The 20,573-nt window shown below is 45.0% G+C and overlaps 1 pseudogene; it reads left to right on the forward strand.

Annotated features, from left to right (window-relative positions):
* The first annotated feature begins 6,137 nt into the window (after window positions 1-6,137).
* LOC119924001 lies at window positions 6,138-18,418 on the forward strand (annotated as a pseudogene).
* The last annotated feature ends 2,155 nt before the right edge of the window (window positions 18,419-20,573 follow it).

Consider the following 20,573-nt stretch of genomic DNA (forward strand, 5'->3'; position numbering starts at 1 on the left):
AGCCAGGGAGGCGAATGGTCTCGGTTGCTCCTGTGACACCTAATAAAAATAATGAGAAGAATAATGATTATTCTTATTATTATGGTACTTGTTGGGCACTTATTTTGTGCCAAACACCGTACTAAGCTCTGGGGTAGATAATCAGGTGGCTGCAGTCCCTGCCGCACATGAGGCTCACAGTCTAAATAGGCAGGATTAGGATTTAATCCCCATTATATGAATGTGGAAACCAAGGTACAGATAAGTGACTTTTTCAAGGTCATGCCCAGCAGACAAGTGGCAGATCAGCAGGGGGACTGATTGAACTGGCAGTGGGTGGAAGATGATGGCAGTGACTGTTGTGATTGCTGGACTCTGGACAGCCTTGTTTGCGTGAAAATGTAATATTTGGATCCTAGTGGGGCACACAGAAACCAGGAGAAAAACAGCATCTTCTCTGTCCCCATCCCCAGCCCCGCCACATTATCTCCTCCTGGCCGGCACGGAGCGCAGTTTTGGTTCTGGTCCCACAGCCCTCGACTACTGTCAGCAAGCCCCAGTCATAAACCCAAGGCCGCCTAGCCAAGAGAACCCAGGTCCCCTGACTCCCAGTCCTGTCTTCTCTCCACTAGGCTTCGTTAATAACAATAATAATAATTATGGTATTTGTTAAGTGCTTACTATGTGCCAAGCACTGTTATTAGCACTGGAGTAGATACAAGGTAATCAGGTTGTCTCACATGGGCTCACAGTCATAATCCCCATTTTACTTATGAAGTAACGGAGTCACAGAGAAGTTAAGTTAGTTGCCCAAGGTCACACAGCAGACAAGTGGCAGAGCTGGGATTAGAACCCACGTCCTCTCACTCCCAAGCCCGTGCTCTTTCCACTAAGCCAGGCTGCTTCTCATGCAGCTTTGTCGGATAGAGACTGAATCAGATTGGATTATCTTACTTTATACAGTGTTTTGGTACATAGTCAGCGCTTCATATAAATATCTTAATCTCCCAAGAGAGGGTGGTAGTGACATGGATAATGATGGTGGAATCTGTGGTGAAATAAGGGAAACTGTGGCAAGGCCAGAGAAATAGTGGTGGGAACGAATCAGCCCAGGACAAGCAGGAGAGGAGTGTCAAGTAAGATAGCTATGTTAGCTAGCTTGTTATGGTATTTATTAAGTACTTCCTATATGCCTATACATATTTTGTATCTACCTTATGCCACATGATGTGGAAGACAAAAAAAAAAAATAAGATCAGACACAATCTCCAGACCTCATATGGGTCTTGTAATCTAAGAGGTAGGGAGAGCAAAGATATACTCCCCAATTTACAGATGGGGAAACTGAGGCCCAGTTTTCCTGGGTTCTAACCTAGGCTCTTTCAGTTGCTTGTTGTGTGACCTTGGCAAGTCAGTTAAATTCTTAAGGACGTCTGAAACTCTTTAGCCCTAATAGGGTCTTGCAGAGCCCAGCACCTATAGCCCTTTGCTCCCTTCATTTCACACAATCTCGTTTTCATTGCAACCACTGACACTTACCTCAAAGTTCTGGGTCTTTTACTCTTATTGTAGTCTACCAATTACTTAGGACAGTGCTCCGCATAGAGTAAGCAGTCAGTAATATTGAATGAATGAAAAGGAGGGGCCCAGGACTTTCAGTACAACAATTAGAGAGTTGCAATGGACTAATAAATGGAAGCTGTGGAATCCCCATCTTCGATGGACCTTAGAACTAGATGAAATTGGGATATTCTTCCCTAGCAATCTTTTTTATTGGTATTTGTTAAGTGCTTACTAAGTGCAAGAACTGGGGTAGATACAATATAATCGGGTTGGGCAAAGTCCCTGTTCCACATAGAATCACAGTCTGAACTGGACAGGTGAGGATTTAAACTTCATTTTACAGATGAGGCAACTGAGGTACAGAGAATTTAAGTATCTTGCCCAAGGTTATACTGCAGGCAAATGGCAGAGCTCTGATTAGAGCCCAAGTCCTCTGACTTTGAGGCCTGTACTTTTTCCACTAGGTCACACTGTTTTCCTATAGTGGTAGAGAGGGAGTAAAAGAGTCAGAAGTAGGCGAGGGCCTGCTCTATCTCTTATTGTACTCTTCCAAACATTTAGTATTGTGCTCTGAGCACGTAGATGCTCAATAAATTCTATGGGATGATTGAATGAGTACTCGTATTTTGAGGGTTTGGGGCTTCTGTTAAAAAAAATCTCCGAGGGTAGACCAACAACAACACACCACTATTAAGAAAGGAGTGACTCTTTACGAGCAAAAGCATCCTACGGAATGAAAGAAAATGTGATAAAAAGAGACAATGGCACCAAGCACCGCAAACATTAAGCAGGACAACACAAGGGACAGATATTTTGGGTAGGAATGTGGCTGGAATTCTGGGTCCCTCACTGACCTTTTCAACTACACATTTCATCATTAGTGGTGTCTTTAAATGTGAAGGCTGACTCTATAATGTATATATATGATATATAATACATATAATATGCATATATATATATACACACACACAACCGTATGTCATGTCTTTACAGTCTGGGGCTAATGCTTTGTGTTCTTGAATCAGTATACTATTTTGCCTCAGGCCGAAGCTCTTGTGATTTTTCCCAAGGCTCTTTAGGGTTTGTCACTGAAGACAGCAGCAAGACTCATGGGCTCATGCCCATCTGATGGTGAGGGGGAGAGAGAGGGAAAAACCATCTCTAGAGGGAATAATCATTCTTGATTCTCCTCCAGTCCCCAGATATTTCCCTCTGGACACTAGGGTTAATTAGACTTGAAAAGTTAATGAATCATGCCTCTTGCCAAAACTGCAGCATTTATGGTCTCCATAAAATTGTTCACACATCCTGGCTTTGCCTGTTAGGCTTGGGTTCAGTGCAGTGTTTTAATAATCCCAGATCACTTCACTGGTATCTCAGGATTTTTTTGTCGTTGCTCTCAGCCAGATTTGCACAACTCTGCTCTGAGAAGCTGAGCTGGTTCACTTCTGACCTTGGACTTTTCAGTTCCCCTTCCATAAATGGAATGGAGGTAAGATGGATTCATTCATTCAATCATATTCATTGAGCGTTTACTGTGTGCAGAGCACTGTACTAAGCACTTGGGAGAGTACAGTACAACAATAAACAGACATATTCATTGCCCACAGTGAGTTTACAGTCCGTGGTGGGGGGGAGGCAGATATCAATACAAATAAATAAAATTACAGTTACATACATAAGTCCTGGGGGGCTGGGAGGAGGGAAGAGCAAAGGGAGCAACTCAGGGTGACACAGAAGGGGGTGGGAGATGATGAAAGATGGGGATCAGTCTGGGAAGGCCTCTTGGAGGAGATGGGCCTTCAATAAGGCTTTGAAGTGTGGGGGGGGGATAACTGTCTATCAGAATAGAGGATGGAGGGTATTCCAGGCCAGAGGCAGGATGTGGGCTGGGGGTTGGCAGTGACAGTAGTGAAATTGAAGCACAGTGAGAAGGTTAGCACTAATTGGATCTGAAACCAGCGCAGAGAACCACTCAGACAAGACATCAAGGGATTTCCATCTCTCTGAGCTGAATTGATATCTCTAGCTTAGTCTCATCTTTTCCTCAAACTTCTCAATTCTCTTTATTTCCCCTCTATTGCCAGGAACTAGGAATAATGGAATGTGGAATACACTTGGTATGATACAGGGAATTTTAAGGGTTGATAAAATGATCCAGATAATATCTTTCTCATTCACCTGGGCAAAGGAACCAAGGACATTGCCAATAACTTTTTAGACTGTTCTAGATTGACCAGGGTCACTCATACTTTATCATTATATTAGGAATACGAATGGAAGTCCATTGGGTGAAAGATAAAGGCATTAAGAATGCTCGATCCAGAGACAGTGACAGGTGGTCTGAATATTGCCTTGGTGTCAGTCTTTAGGTTTACAGTGGGTTTATCCACACCTCTTATTCATATCCCAAGTGCTTAGTACAGTGCTCTGCACACAGTGAGTGCTCAACAAATACCATCATTAATCAAATGATGGTATTACTGCATCAGCCTCCTGATTACTGTATCAGCCTCCTCTCCGATCTCCCATCCTCCTGTCTCTCCCCACTTCAATCCATACTTCACACCGCTGCCCGGATTGTCTTTGTCCAGAAATGCTCTGGGCATGTTACTCCCCTCCTCAAAAATCTCCAGTGGCTACCAATCAACCTACGCATCAGGCAAAAACTCTTCACCCTCGGCTTCAAGGCTCTCCATCACCTCGCTCCCTCCTACCTCACCTACCTTCTCTCCTACTGCCCAGCCCGGACCCTCCGCTCCTCTGACGCTAACCTCCTCACTGTGCCTCGTTCTCACCTGTCCCACCGTCGACCACCGGCCCACGTCCTCCCCCTGGCCTGGAATCCCCTCCCTCTGCACATCTGCCAAGCTAGCTCTCTTCCTCCCTTCAAAGCCCTACCGAGAGCTCACCTCCTCCATGAGGCCTTCCCAGACTGAGCCTCCTCCTTCCTCTCCCCCTACTCCCCCTCCCCAACCACCCCATCTTACCTCCTTCCCCTGCCCACAGCACCTGTATATATGTATATATGTTTGTACATATTTATTACTCTATTTATTTATTTATTTTACTTGTATATATTTATTCTATTAATTTTATTTAGTTTATATGTTTTGTTTTGTTGTCTGTCTCCCCCTTCTAGACTGTGAGCCCACTGTTGGGTAGGGGCTGTCTCTATATGTTGGAAACTTGTACTTACCAAGCACTTAGTACAGTGCTCTGCACACAGTAAGCACTCAATAAATACGATTGAATGAATTAATGTGGAAAATGAAGACTAGTTGTTTTCCATGCTTATGGTTATTTAAACGTAAGAAAAGGGACTTAAATGAATTCAGGTGTGATTGGAGATGGATATAAAGGACTGTTTTATTGTAAACTCCAAAGAGTAGAGACTGTGTATGCTTACACTATTGTGCACTCCCAGACTCCTAGTTCAGTGCTCTTCACAAAGTAGTGGCTCAGTACATTCTATTAATGGATAATGAAATAGGAAAAACACTAGAAAGGTCTCAAAACTCGGCTTCTGACATCCTTGACATTAGACATATTTAAGAAAAGAAAACACGGGCCATTATATTTGGTGCAGCTCATCCTGGATGGTATAGTCAACTTCTTTTTTAAATTAGCCTGGAGAAAATGAATCAAATCTGGAGAAAAATGGATCCAATCAAATCTATTCTATGATTTGCATCCTGCTATGCAGACCAAAAGCACACTTTTGGACTCCGAGTAATTTGGTTGGGTTGTCAAGACTATTTGTCTTAATCTAAAAATTCCTCAACTCTCTCCCTTTAAATGCAGACATAAACAGTGACTTGTGCTTGAGTTTCCAAAAAAGAAGACAATGAATTCTCATACTTGCAGGTGAATTTCACTGTCAATAACATCTTTATGACTATGAAAGACAGTTGACTCTCTCCCCCCTCTTCTTTCTGTCACTTTTTCAATCAAGCAATCGATGGCATTTATTGAGTGCATACTGTGTGCAGAGCACTTGTGCTAAGTGCTTGAGAGATTACAGTACAAGAGAGATGGTAGACACATTTCCTGCCCATAAGAAGCTTGTTCTCATTCATTAATTCAATCATATTTATTGAGCACATACTGTGGTTGTACTTTTCCTATTTCCTCCCTTTCCTTGAGGGAAGGAATTGTCTCTACCCACTGCATTATATTGTCCTGCTTACTTAATATAATGCTGTAAATGCTCAATAAATAACATTTACTGATGGACTAATCTTTCTCCCCCTCCTCATTCTCTTTCTCATCTTCACCTTTCTTTCTGCTGCTCTTTCTTTCCCTTTCTCTTCTGTTCTCTCTCTCTAGTCCTCTTTTTCCTGTCTCTCACTCAGTGCATGATGAAGGGAATGTGAGTTGAGCTCAGTGGGATTCCATGGATGTTAAAAGACATATACATTTCCTTCCTTCCCCACACCCAAACACAACGATCCATCTCCGCCACCCCATATCCCCCCTCAGTGTTCTGCTGCTAGAACATTGCTGATCCTAGACGTGAGATCGTATGAGTGGATCATTGTCACCTTTCTCTGTTTTTTTCTTTTATCCCACAGGTGTCCTAGAGCAAAGCAAACATGGACAGGGCCAATGGGAGTACCCCGCAGGGTTTCATCCTTCTGGGCTTCTCGGACCGACCCTGGCTGGAGCTCCCCGCTCTTTGTGGTCTTTCTGGTTTCCTACATCCTGACCATCCTAGGCAATGTGACCATCATCCTGCTGTGTCGGCTGGACCCCCGACTCCACACCCCCATGTACGTCTTCCTCACCAACCTCTCCCTCCTGGACCTCTGTTATACCACCAGCATCGTACCCCAAATGCTGGTCAACCTTCACAGTGCTCAAAAGATGATCAGCTATGGTGGCTGTGTGGCTCAGCTCTTCATCTCCCTGGCCTTGGGCTCCACTGAGTGTCTCCTTCTTGGGGCCATGTCATTGGACCGCTTCGTGGTCATCTGCCGACCCGTGCACTACCCTGCCGTCATGCACCCATCCTCCCATCTCTGTTGACGGCACTACCATCCTTCCTGTCTCACAAGCCCGCAACCTTGGTGTCATCCTCGACTCCGCTCTCTCATTCACCCCTCACATCCAAGCCGTCACCAAAACCTGCCGGTCTCAGCTCCGCAACATTGCCAAGATCCGTCCTTTCCTCTCCATCCAAACTGCTACCCTGCTCATTCAAGCTCTCATCCTATCCCGTCTCGACTACTGCACCAGCCTTCTCTCTGATCTCCCATCCTCGTGTCTCTCTCCACTTCAATCCATACTTCATGCTGCTGCCCGGATTATCTTTGTCCAGAAACGCTCTGGGCATATTACTCCCCTCCTCAAAAATCTCCAGTGGCTACCAATCAATCTGCGCATCAGGCAGAAACTCCTCACCCTGGGCTTCAAGGCTCTCCATCACCTCGCCCCCTCCTACCTCACCTCCCTTCTCTCCTTCTACAGCCCACCCCGCACCCTCTGCTCCTCTGCCGCTAATCTCCTCACTGTACCTCGTTCTCGCCTGTCCCGCCATCGACCCCCGGCCCACGTCATCCCCCGGGCCTGGAATGCCCTCCCTCTGCCCATCCACCAAGCTAGCTCTCTTCCTCTCTTCAAGGCCCTGCTGAGAGCTCACCTCCTCCAGGAGGCCTTCCCAGACTGAGCCCCTTCCTTACTCTCCCCCTCATCCCCACTCCTTCCCCCCATCTTACCTCCTTCCCTTCCCCACAGCACCTGTATATATGTATGTATGGTTGTACATATTTATTACTCTATTTATTTACTTATTTATTTTACTTGTACATATCTATTCTATTTATTTTATTTTGTTTGTATGTTTGGTTTTGTTCTCTGTCTCCCCCTTTTAGACTGTGAGCCCACTGTTAGGTAGGGACTGTCTCTATATGCTGCCAATTTGTACTTCCCAAACGCTTAGTACAGTGCTCTGCACATAGTAAGCTCTCAATAAATACGATTGATGATGATGATGATGCACCACAGGCTCTGCCTCCAGCTGGCAGCCTCCTCCTGGCTCAGTGGCTTTGGGAATTCTGCTCTCCAGTCCACGTGGACGTTGAAGATGCCCGCTATGGTCGCCGCCGAGTAGATCATTTCTTCTGCGAGGTGCCCGCCCTGCTGAAGTTGTCCTGTGCCAATACCCTGGCCAATGAGGCAGAGCTCTTCTTCATCAGCGTCCTCTTCCTCCTGATCCCCGTGACCCTCATCCTGATCTCCTATGGCTTCATCGCCCAGGCCGTGCTGAGGATCCCGTCCATGGAGGGCCGCTGCAGGGCCTTCGGGACCTGTGGCTCTCACCTGCTGGTGGTTTCGCTATTCTACGGGACAGCTATCTACATGTACCTGCAGCCCCCGTCCCCCAACTCGCTGGACCGGGGAAAGATGGTCTCTCTCTTCTATGGAATCATCGCCCCCATGCTGAATCCTGTCATCTACACCCTGAGGAATAAAGACGTGCACCATGCCTTCTCGGGCTTGGTGTCCAGGTTATCCTCCCTAAAGTAGTGGGAAATGTGCTAAAGGATAAAGGCTCATGGTTCTACAGCAACCATGAACACCCAGGGTCCTTCTACACCGTTGTACAAATCAACTTAAATAATAATTATGGCACTTGTTAACTGCTTACTATGTTTTCAAGCACAGTATTAAGCACTAGGGTGGTTACGAGATAATGGGGTCGGACACAGTCCTCTAATACTTCTTCTACTATTCAAGCACTTCTACTTTCTACCTGAAAATTATGTTGTGTAGATCTTCCCCCTGAGCCTGCAAGCTTCTTCAGGGCAGCGATTGTGTCTTTTGTCTCTTATAGTCCTCTCTCAAACCCTTAGTACAGTGCTTTCCCTACACAGACATTTTATAAATACGGTGGATTGATCGACTACTTGTATTTTGGGGGTTGGGGTCCCTTGTTAGATTGTGATGTCCTGGAGCTCAGAGATCATGTTTCGACCAAACATTTAGTACAGCACCCTGTCCATGGAGAATCTCAATAAGGACTATTGATGGGTTTACTGATGACTCTTTTAGTGGGAGTTGCTGTGCCCTACTAGATTGTGAGGTCCTTGAGGGTAGAGATTGTGTTTTTTACCTTTCTTGTACATTCCCATCTCACAAGCCCTCAACCTTGGTGTCCTCCTTGACTCTGCTCTCTCATTCACCCCACACAGCCAATCCATCACCAAAGCCTGCCGGTCTCACCTTTACAACATTTCCAAGATCTGCCCTTTCCTCTCCATCCAAACTGCTACCTTGCTGGTACAATCTCTCATCCTATCCCGACTGGATGACTGCATTAGCCTCCTTTCTGATCTCCCATCCTCCTGTCTCTCCCGCTTCAGTCTATACTTCACTCTGCTGCCTGGATTGTCTTTCTACTGAAGCACTTTGGGCATTCATTCATTCATTCAATCGTATTTATTGAGCGCTTACTGTGTGCAGAGCACTGTACTAAGCACTTGGGAAGTACAAGTTGGCAACATGCAGAGACGGTTCCTACCCAACAGTGGGCTCACAGTCTAGAAGTGGGCGTAACACTCCCCTCCTCAAAAATCTCCAGTGGTTGCCTATCAACCTTTGCATGAAGCAAAAATTCCTCAGTATTGGCTTCAAAGCTCTCCATCACCTCACCCCCTCCTACTTCACTCCCCTTCTCCCCTTCTACAGCCCAGCCTGCACACTCCACTCCTCTGCTGTTAAACTCCTCACTGTGCCTCGTTTTAGCCTGTCCCACCTTCGACCCCTGGCCCATGTCCTAGGTCAGCTCTGGAATGCCCTCCCTCCTCATATCTGCCAAACTAGCTCTCTTCCCCTTTTCAAAGCCCTACTGAGAGCTCACCTCCTCCAGGAGGCCTTCCCAGACTGAGCCCCTCCTTTTCCTCTGCTCCTCCTCCCTTCCCTGTTGTCCCTACTCCCTCCCTCTGCCCTACTCCCTTCCCCTCCTCACAGCACATGTGTATATTTGTACATATTTATTATTCTATTTATTTTATTAATGATATGTATATATCTATACTCAATTTATCTGTTTTGATGGTATTGATGCCTCTGTACTTGTTTTGTTGTCTGTCACCCCCTTCTAGACTGTGAGTTCGGTGTTGGGTAGGGATTATCTCTACCAGTTGCTGAATTGTACTTTCCAAGTGCTTAGTACAGTGCTCTGAACAAAGTAAGCGCTCAATAAATACGATTGAATGAATGAATGAATTATTAAGCCTTTTGAGCAATGCTCTGCTTTTAGGAAATATTATTGAGTGAAAGGGAGTGGAAAGACAATAATAATACTAAATATGGTGTTGGTTAAGCCTGTACTATGTGCCGGGCACTGTACTCAGATCATAACAATAATTCTGAAATTTGTTAAGGGCTTACTATGTGCCAAGATGTACATTAAGCCCTAGGGTAGACACAATATAAGTAGAACTCACACAGTCCTTTTCCCTCATGGAGGAGGGAGAACAGATATTGAAGCCCAGTTTTAGAGGTGAGGAAACTGAAGCACAGAGATTAGGTGACCTGTCCCAGGTCACACAGCAAGCAAGTGGCAGAATTGGGATTATAACCTCAATGTCCTAACTTCCAGTCCTATGGTCTTTCTAGTGTACTGTATCACAGATTAAAAAACAACAACAACAACACACACATACACACACACATATGAAAAAATACTACAAATGACAATGATCCAGGTCACAATACAAATCCTCAAATAAAATATGATAACAAAAGAGAAGGACCATATAAATTTTGTACCAAGTAGGAAACTTTGGATAGCCCATATTTGAATCCTTGGATCCCGGGGAATGAGGGATAGTGAGTCTGATGTGGGATTGGGGATTAAGACCGTGGGACAACCTGATCACCTTGTAATCTCCTCAGCACTTAGAACAGTGCTTTGCACATAGTAAGAGCTTAATAAATGCCATTATTATTATTCTATAGGCCAGACTATGTGTTTAATAAATTCCAGTATTATTTCATGAAGGGAATGAGTGTCTTCTCTCCCTGCCAATCTCTGTCTTTTTAGAGGCTACAATAATATTCATTAAACACTTACTAGGTGACAACCACTGCGGGAGGTTCAAGATAATCAGATCAGTTATAGCCCTGTCACACATAGGGCTCAGAATCTAAGAGTGAAGGTGAGTTGCTATCTTATCCCCATTTTGCTGATGAGGAAACTGGGCTCAGAGAGCTTCACTGAATTGTACAGTGTCACATAGCCTGTTACTGTCAGAATTGGCTCTGGAACCATGTCTCCTGACTCTCAGACACTTTCTCTTTCCACGAGCCCTCTCTGATAGGGCAGGTAAGTGATTTTTCTCATATCTAAGGGATGCCTAAGTCTTTCAGGTAGCAGATATTGCTTAATGTGAGTTGGATTTTGGACTGCTATGGATGATGGATTTTTACATAAATCATTTAAGATAAACTATTTACATAAGTTATTAAATGACAAATTTTGGCTATATTTCTGGGTAAGGGCCTTGGTCACAAATGCTCCCAGCTCTTGTTTTGATAAGTTATGGCCCAGTGTTTCCCTCTGTCCTGGAGAATCTGTATTTGTCCTTCTCATATAACAAAATGTCATTTAAAATTTCTATTTCACAAATCTCTGGGGATAGACCAAAATAGTGCTACATTATCATGAAAGGAGAAGCTCGTCATGCGCAACTGTTTCCTATGGAATTAGAGAACACTTGGTGTAAGAGAAAACATTGCCATACCTTGCAAACCTTAAGCAAGCAAGACAATAATAATAATGATGATAGCATTTGTTAAATGCTTACTACGTGCAAAAACAGATGACAGAATTTTTGTTTGCACAGTGGAGCCAGAACTCTGGGTCTTTCATTGGCCTTTTAAATCAAACACGCACTCATCGATGGATTTCTCCACTAGTGGTGTACCCTTCAAATTTGAAAGACAATTCTATATAAACAACCCTATTTCACATCCTCGCAGCCTTGGACTTATGTTTTATGCCGTTGATTCGGTGAACTACTTTGGCTCAGCCTGATGCTCTAGAGGTTTTTCCCAAGGCTCTTTAGGGTTTGCCACTGCGGTAAGCAGCAACAGTGGTCTGGTGTCTTTCCAGAGATGAGGGAAATAGAAGGTGTCATCTCCGGAGGGACTCATAGTTCAGGATTCTCCCGAGTTCCCCAGATATTTCCCTCTGGACACTAACATTAATTAGACCTGAAAGGTTAACGTCACGACTCTCTCCAAAATTGTAAAACTCCATCACCTGGCTGTAAAACCAGTGGTATTAATAAAAATGTCCACACAGCTTGGCTTTTCCTCCTTAGTCTTAGGTTCAGAGCAATAGTTGGATAATTCCAGATCACTTCAAGGGTGTCTCAGGATTTTCAGTTGCTTCCCTCAGCTGGAGCCACACAACTCTGCTCTGAAACGCTGTCTCACTGGAGCTCCCCTGAGCTGATTTACTGCTGTCCCCTTCCATAAACTCCATGGAGGTAAGTGGTTGGATCTGAACTCGATTCATTCATTCAATCGTATTTACTGAGCACTTACAGTGTGCAGAGCACTGATCTAAGGACCTAGAAAGTACAGTTCATCAATGGAAAGAACCTTAGCCAGTCATTGCATCAAGAGGTTCCCATCTTTCTGAGCTGAAGTGATGCTGCAATAGCTTAGTCTCCCTTTCCCTTCAATCTCCTCAATTCTCTGCATTTTCTCTCCATTGCCAGGTGACGGAGTGTGGAATAGATCATGTCTCTGTGATATATTGGACTTCTAGGTTTGAGAAAAAAAAATCTAGATAATATCCTTCTCCCTGTGCTGGGCAAAGGAGCCAAGAATGTTGCTAGTCAATTTGTGGATGACCTGAGATTTGCCAGGGTCATTAACACTTTGGAGGACACGGTTGAATTGTAAAAACGATCCTATGTCAATAGACTGAAATTCAGAAAGAATGATTTCTAGGTGGCACTCTTAGATATAAGAAACAAAGCACACAAACAGGAGAAGAGTGGTTCACACTATTCAGTAATTGACATTAAGTACCTAGTTGTTCACAAGCTGAAAGTCAATCTAAATGAAGGCCCTTTATAGGACCTTTATTAATAAGCAATAGGAGTTTGGTATTCGAGATGGGAATGGTAATTTTTCCACTCTGCTAGTTTCTGGTGAAATATTCTGGGTAGCCTGGACTTAGTCTTGGTCCTTGAACATTTTTGCTGTGGTATTCATTATGCAATTACTATGTGCCAAACTCTTAACTAAGTGTTGGGGTAGATGGAATGCAATCAGCTCAGATACGGTGAAAAGACCCTCTTTGTGGAGCAGGGATAATGTGAGACCTGATTATCTTCTATTTCGCCTTGCATATAGCGCAGTGCTTGGCATGTGTTAAGGATTTAAGAAATAGCATCATTATTTTAATTTGAAAGGGGATGGGAAATATGTCCACTGGTTGAAAGATAAAGGCATTGACCGTACTCTATCTAGAGACAGATGGAGCTTACAGTGGGCTTGATAGGAAAATTGCTGACTAGTTTATTTTCCATGTTTATTGATACTTAAATTTGAGAATAGGGCCTTAAATTAAAGCAGGTGAGAATGTGGTTGGATATAAGAACTGCTAGAAGACAGTGAGCTTCTGAAAGGCAGAAACTAGGTTTACCTACTCCATTGTATTTTCCCAAACGTTTAATACACGTTTTGCACAAAGTAGATGGCCAATAAACACCCCTGATGGATATTAGAATGGGAAAAACATGGGGAAAAAACAAAACAAAACTCCAAAGGTAGCTTGTGGAATCCCCATCCCTAAAAATCTTTAAGAAAAGAAAACATGGGAAATAGCTCTGGATGCAGTTTATCCCAGTTTAGTCAATTTCTTGGTTTAATTTGCTTGGGGAAAAATGATTAGAACTACCTGTATGATTCAATCAATTATATTTATTGAGTGCTCACTGTGTGTAGAACACTGTACTAAGCACTCAAGAGAGTACAATATAACAGAGTTGGTAGACAAGTTCCCTGCCCACACTGAGTTTACAGTCTAGAGGGGGATACAGACATTAATACAAATAAATAAATTAGAGATATGTACATAAGTGGTGAATAAAGGTGAAAATCCAAGGCCAAGGGTGATGCAGAAGGGAGTGTGAGAAGAGGAAATGAGGTTCTAGATAGTCAATTGTATTTTCTGAGAGCTTCCTGTGTGCAGAGCACTGTACTAAGTGCTTGAGTACAACATAACAAACAGGAGGGTTTCAAAACGTAGGAGACTGTGGAAACAGCTCTACTTACAGACACAGTGATTTCCTCGGTTCTTGGATTCTGATATTCATCGGGATTGGAAAAATGTGCTCAAATCCCAGACAAAACATATCAGGGGGAGAAAAGGAAAGTGAAACAGATCTACCCTGGGGAGTCTGCCCCAGGGTTATTGCAGTTAATTGCAGAAGAGGGAAAGTGAATCCACAAAAGCCGATGAAGTCAAGAAGCCAAGTTCAGCTTCCTGGGCCATCCTCTGGGGGCGGGGATGATTCTGTAGTCGGGAATGTTGCCTATAAACATGGAGCCTTCTCCTTCCATAAGCACCTGAAAGTCTCCCAGCCCTCCTTGCTGCCAACTTCTGCCCTAGTCAAAGGAGGCAGGGTTCTAACATCCCTTTGCGGACAGCCCTCACCTCCTATTACACAGAAGAAAAGATGAGGAATTGCAACTCACTAGTCAGAGAAGGTGAGTTTTGATTCCTGAGGGACCCGTTGGGAGCTTACATTGGGGGTTGTCCATTGTGGAAGCTGTGAGGTCAAGCTCTGAGGCGTTTTTTTTAAAAAAATGGTATTTATTAAGTGCTTACTATGTGCCAGACATTTTACTAATCACTGGGAAAGATACAAGCGAATCAGGCTAGATGCAGTCCATCTCCCATATGGGGCTCATGGTCTTAATCCCCATTTTTCAGAAGAGATAACTGACATATGGAGAAGTTAAGTGACTTGTCCAAGGTCACACGGTAGTCAAGTGGGGCAGCCAGGATTAGAACTCTGACTCCCAAGACTGTGCTTTATTCACTAGACCTCGCTGCTTTAACCATGCTGCGGTCACAAGTACTGGCAGGGGTTTGAAGGTAAAGACAACTGACCCAGGTGGCAGGATCCCCAATCAGCACCTTCAAATGGGAGTATGGAGAGGAAGGGACGAAGGGGAGAAGAAACATTTAAATGATACAAGGAATCAACATCATTGGAGCGGAGAATTGCTGAAAACGTTTGGGGAGCCAGCTGTGCAGTCAGATAAGGCCAGCAAGGTGACACCCTGCATTGGCTCTATTAGAACAGAGGCTGTTAGAGGATTTTGATAGCAAGGAGGCAAATACAAAAATTCAAACTAGTGCCAGGGACTGAAGAGAGCAAGCACCCTAGCCCAGCACAGAAACATCTTAGACGGTAAGCTCCTTGTGTGCCTACTATTGTATTGCACTCTCCCAAGAGCTTAGTATGGTGCTTTGCCCACAGAAGAGCACTCTGGTAAAGCCACTGATTGATGAACGTGATATAGATAGAGCCTTTCTCATCAGGTATGACAGAGGGGCCTTGGTTCTGAGACTTCAGGACAGACAACATGTGTGAAGAAAATGACTGTTTTGTTTAGTGTATTGCCACTTGCACTTTCTTGTCCCTGCCAGTCAAATTCCAAATCGGGCGACGAGTGCCACGAGCAAGTAGGTGGGCAGGATTGCAACATGTGGAGAAGGACTCACCTATGGCCAAATGGACCAGAGCACAGTTCCAGTGACCTGTAGGGTGGTTGCCTTGGTAACTGCTGCTGTTTCCAGCAGGTATTCCCCACTGCCAGAGTTGGGATTAGAGACCTCAACTCCTGATTCTCAAAGTTGTGCTCTTTCCACTGGACTGACAGCATAAAAATGACTGCAGTGCTTGCAGTGGTCTTTCCTGTGGACCAAACCTCCTCTTTGATGGTGCAGTTGTTTGAACCCCAAATAATGCCAATCTATACATACAAGCCACTGTGTTCAGCATCCTTTCCCAAAGCAAAGTAACATGGTCTAGTGGAAAGAGCACAGGACTGACAGTTCGAAGAGCTGGGTTCCAATTGTGGCCCTGCCACCCACCTGCCATATGAACTTGGGCAAGTCATTTAATTTATGAGGAAACAGAGGCCTAGAGAAGTTAGATGACTTCCCCAAGGTCACACAGCTGGCAGGTCCTCTGAATCCCAGCCCCATGCTCTTTCTACTAGGCCTCGCAAGCTTTGGCCATCACATCTTGTCCATTAATGCTATTGTTCTGGGCAAAGAGTTTGTATCCCAAGTTCTGACTGTAACTATAAATTCCCTCTGCCTTGGCCTGCCCTGCCTATTTCCACTGGGAGTTGGGAATAATGGGGACAATGCAATTCTCTCAATCTGGGGCTGAGCACAACAATGCAGCACAAACCCTCTGTGTAATTCTTTGGTGATAATGCAGTGATTGTCTCTGGATAATCAGCCAAGGGAACAGCCCCTTCTCAACTCCATGGAGGTAATGGTGTGACAGTTGCCCTGAATGATCAGCCATGAGAAGTGCCCCCCTCGCACACACACACTAGTCCATGGGGGGGGATGGGACAGTTTTATCCATGAGCAGCCTTGGGGATATCCTCAATGTAATCCCATGATGATAATGGGGTGGTCGTTGCCTTGGATGATCAGCTATGGGAAGCCCAAAGTGCACAAGTCCATAACAGCGATGGTTGCCTTGGACAATTATCTAAGGGAATGTCGTCAATGCACCTGTAATGTGACAGGGCAATGGTTGACACGAACACTCAGTCGTGGGGACTTGGTGATCGTTTTTACCCATCAGAGACGAATATGGAGTCCAGGAGTCTGCAGTGTCTGTGATCCCTGCCTCTTACTGATGGAGCTTTTATATTATTGTGGATGCACCATCAACTTCTCAAACTCAGTATGTCCAAAACTGACCTTCTTGCCTTCCCTCTTTAAGCCACTTTGCCTTTCTAGCTTTACTCTTTCTGGCAGAACCATTTTCACCCCCATCTTCCCTGTCCCAGAAGTCCATCATTCTTGAGTCTTTGCTCTCTTTGAACCCTTGTGACCATCTGCCCCATATTCATTCATTCAGTCATACTTATTGAGCGCTTACTGTGTGCAGAGCACTGTACTAAGCTCTTGGGAAGTACAAGTCGGCAACATATAGAGACGGTCCCTACCCAACAATGGGCTCACAGTCTAGAAGCCATATCCGTAAATATCGCAAACAAGTCATTCAGGAGCTTACACAGGAAGCTTTAGGTTGCTCAGTTGATGAGGTGGTGTCTTGTACATGCTGAAGGGCAAGGGCTCCAGCTTGCCCCAGTGCGTGAACAATCACGAGTCGAGGACTTGGCAGCACTCAGCATTTCCATGTCTGGTGAAGGGATACAAGAACCCGGACTGAGCTGGGGTCCTTTTTAGCCACTGCACAGAGGACACCACGTGGTCTGGGCCTGGTGAACCTACCCGGTGTGACAGGGGGTGCCCACCCCAAGACCAGCCCAACTAAGGAGGCCGGCAACTCTCGGGAACCATGAGTATTTAACGACTGTAATCAGCTTGCCCCGAGATGTGCCAAGGAATGGATATAGGTACTTGAGGCTACATCTGACTGAATGCTAGCTACGAGGAACCCAGTTGAGGTGCTTATCTGATCATTTACCTACTTTGATTAGTATTTGTAAGCAATAAACCTTTTATCCCTTGTACCACAAGCGGTTTAGAGTCCAAAATGAAGCTGGCCCTGCCTCTTCCCCTTTATTCAATATACTCCTAAATCTTCGTGATTCCTCCTTCATGATAGTTTCCACATCTGTCCTTTCCTCTCCACTCAAACAGGTAACACCCTTGTCCAAGCTCTGGCTATAGCATGATTAGTGTACTCCATTAGCCCCCTTGCTGGTTTTTCTGCCTCCAGCCTCTTTCTGCTGCTGCATGGATCATTTTCTGGCAGGGTGGTTCATCACACATCTCTCCAGTCCTCCAAAACTACCAATGGTTACCCATCTTCCTCTGCAACAAACAGAAATGTCTTACCCTAGGCTTCAAGGCCCTCCAGTGACAGAGTTATTTCACCCGCAATGTCCCAGAATGCACTCTTCCCTCCTTTCAAGCTTATCTCCTGGCCATCCCTCATTCCAGACTCTCCCACTTCAAACTCTTGCTCACGCTGTTTCTACCTTGTGGGCAGGAATCATGTCTATCAGCTCGATTGTATTACACTCTTCCCAATATGGTAAGTGCTCAATAAATACCATTGATTGATTGATAATTGCTGGCATCCCTTTCCAGAGCAGAAAAAGAACAACTTCCTAATATCCCTAGTGATGTCTACAACATTAAAAAACCCCTTCTGTTTCCAGGTGTGTTCTTTCCTAAAGTGACCAACTCGCAATTTCCGAAGTTGAAATGGACAATTGTACCTCGGTGACGGAATTCTTCCTCCTGGGGTTCTCCAACAGCCGGGAGTTGCAACTGGTGTATGCCACGATGTTCCTCCTGGTTTACCTGGTGTCCCTGATGGGGAATCTCCTCATCATCGCCGTTATCACGTACGACCGGCACTTCCACACCCTATGTACTTGTTCCTCAAGAACCTTTCCTTCATAGATCTCTGCTACATCTCTGTCACGGTCCCTAAATCCATCCTCAATGGATTGACTGGCAGTGTGTCCATCTCTCTCCTGGGTTGTGTTCTGCAGGTGTATTGGGTTACTTTCCTTGCATGTGCTGAGCTGCTCTTACTCACAGCCATGTCCTATGATCGCTATATTGCCATCTGCTGTCCTTTGCACTATGACAGCATCATAAGCCGAGGGGCAAGTGTGAAGATGTTGGCCGTGTCCTGGCTTGGTGGAAGCTTCAATGGCTTCATTCACACAACAGCAACTTGTACTCTCCCCTTCTGTGGGTTTAATGTGATCCACCAGTTCTTCTGTGAAATCCCCCAACTCCTAAAACTCTCCAGCTCTAGAAGGAATGTGCCCGAATTGGCAGTCACAATGGTCTCTGCAGTTTTTGTTCTTCTTAGTTTTATAGCCGTCATCATCTCTTACGTTTGCATCTTCTCTGCCGTGATGAAGATCTCATCTGCAGAGGGTCAGTCCAAAGCCTTCTCTACCTGCCTGCCCCATCTCGTCGTTTTCACCACTTTTCTGATCACTTGTGTCTTTGAGTATTTAGAGCCAACATCAGATTCTCCCTCCATCCTGGATGTGCTGTTGTCTGTGTTTTATTTTGTGGTGCCCCCCACCCTGAACCCCCTAATTTACAGTCTGAGGAACATGGACATGAAGGCTGCAATTGGGAAATTTATGGGTTCCTTCAGAATCTGGTAGGCTTTTCAGAATTCAAATTAGTCCACATTTCACAGGATTGGTCAGTTGGTCAGTCACTCCTAAAGCAGCTCCTCGTGACCATGAGGAAAAGAAGTTCCAAGAAGCCTCTGATGTAACTGGACCACTAAGCTGAGCAGTGGACTGTCAAGCCTGAAAGATCCTGGTGTATTCCAATTATTGAAGTGATAATCGAGGGACACGTCCCCTGGAATCTAGCATTGAGAATGACATTTAAGCCTCTATCCTGACCAGCAATAGGTGCAAATTAATTAGTCCTAGGTGATGAAGGTTTATGTATGCTACTCATACTTGCTTCAGCCCTGGAAGTCATATTCCTGCTGGGACATGGAGTAGAATAATTGAGAAGCTTGGGTGCAGCCCATTGCAGAGGGCACAGAGAGGCTCTTGATGGGCAGGACCCACTGATGGGCAACATGACCACCATAAGTGTTAATGTGCCCTGAGAGCCATTACCCAACTTGTGAATGATTTGCTAGTCACTGCAACCGCTGTGGTGCTTGGAGTAGTAGCAGTAATAGTAGTAGTAGTAGTAGTAGTAGTAGTAGTAGTAGTAATAGAGGTATCAGAAATGGAAGCGTTGTGACCAAGTGGATACAGCACAGGCCTGGGTTCTAATCCCTGCTCTACCACTTGCCTGTTGTGGGACCTTGGAGAAAGTCACCATTTCTCTGGGCCTGTCAGTTCTACCTTCACAACATTGCTACACTCCATCCCTTCCTCTCCATCCAAACTGCTACCACATTAATGCAGGCACTTATCCTATCCCACCTTTATTATTTTATCAGTCTCCTTGCTTACCTCCCAGCCTCCTGTCTCTCCCCACTCCAGTTCATACTCCACTCTGCTGCCCAGATCATTTTCCTTCAAAATCGTCCAGACCAAGTTTCCCCACTCCTCAAGAAACTCCAGTGGTTGTCCATCCACCTCCTCATCAAACAGAAGACTCCTCACCATTGGCTTTAAAGTATTTAATCACCTTGCCCCCTTCTACCTCACCTCGCTACTCTCCTATTACAACCCAGCCCGTACACTTTGTTCCTTTAATGCTAATCTTCTCACTGTGCCTCCAGCTTCTATATCTTGCCACCAACCTCTCACCCACGACCTACGTCTGGCCTGGGACGTCCTCCCTCCTCATATCAGATATATAATTGCTCTCCCCCAATTCAAAGCCTTATTGAAGTCACATCTCCTCCAAGAAGCCTTCCCTGACCAAGCCCTCCTCTCCTCTTCTTCCACCCCCTTCTGAATTGCTCTGACTTGCTCCCTTCATCTATCCTCCCTCCCATCCCCACAACACATATCTATATATCTGTAAAATATTTATGTATTTATATTAATGTCTGGCTCCCCCTCTAGGCTGTGAGCTCAATGTGGGCAGGGAATGTGTCTGTTTGTTGTTGTATTGCTCTCCCCCAAGTGCTTAGTCCAGTTCTTTGCACTCAGGAGGTGCTCAATAAATATGATTGAATAAATGAATGAATGGGCTTCCATTTACTCATCTGTGAAATGGAGATTCAGTACCTGTTCTCCCTCCTGCTTATCATATAAGCCACATATGGGACAGCTACTGTGTCTAACCTGGTTGTCTTATATCTGTCCCAGTTCTTAGTTCAGCG

The sequence above is a fragment of the Tachyglossus aculeatus genome, unplaced genomic scaffold, assembly GCF_015852505.1.
Source record: "Tachyglossus aculeatus isolate mTacAcu1 unplaced genomic scaffold, mTacAcu1.pri scaffold_75_arrow_ctg1, whole genome shotgun sequence".
Classification (NCBI taxonomy): domain Eukaryota; kingdom Metazoa; phylum Chordata; class Mammalia; order Monotremata; family Tachyglossidae; genus Tachyglossus; species Tachyglossus aculeatus.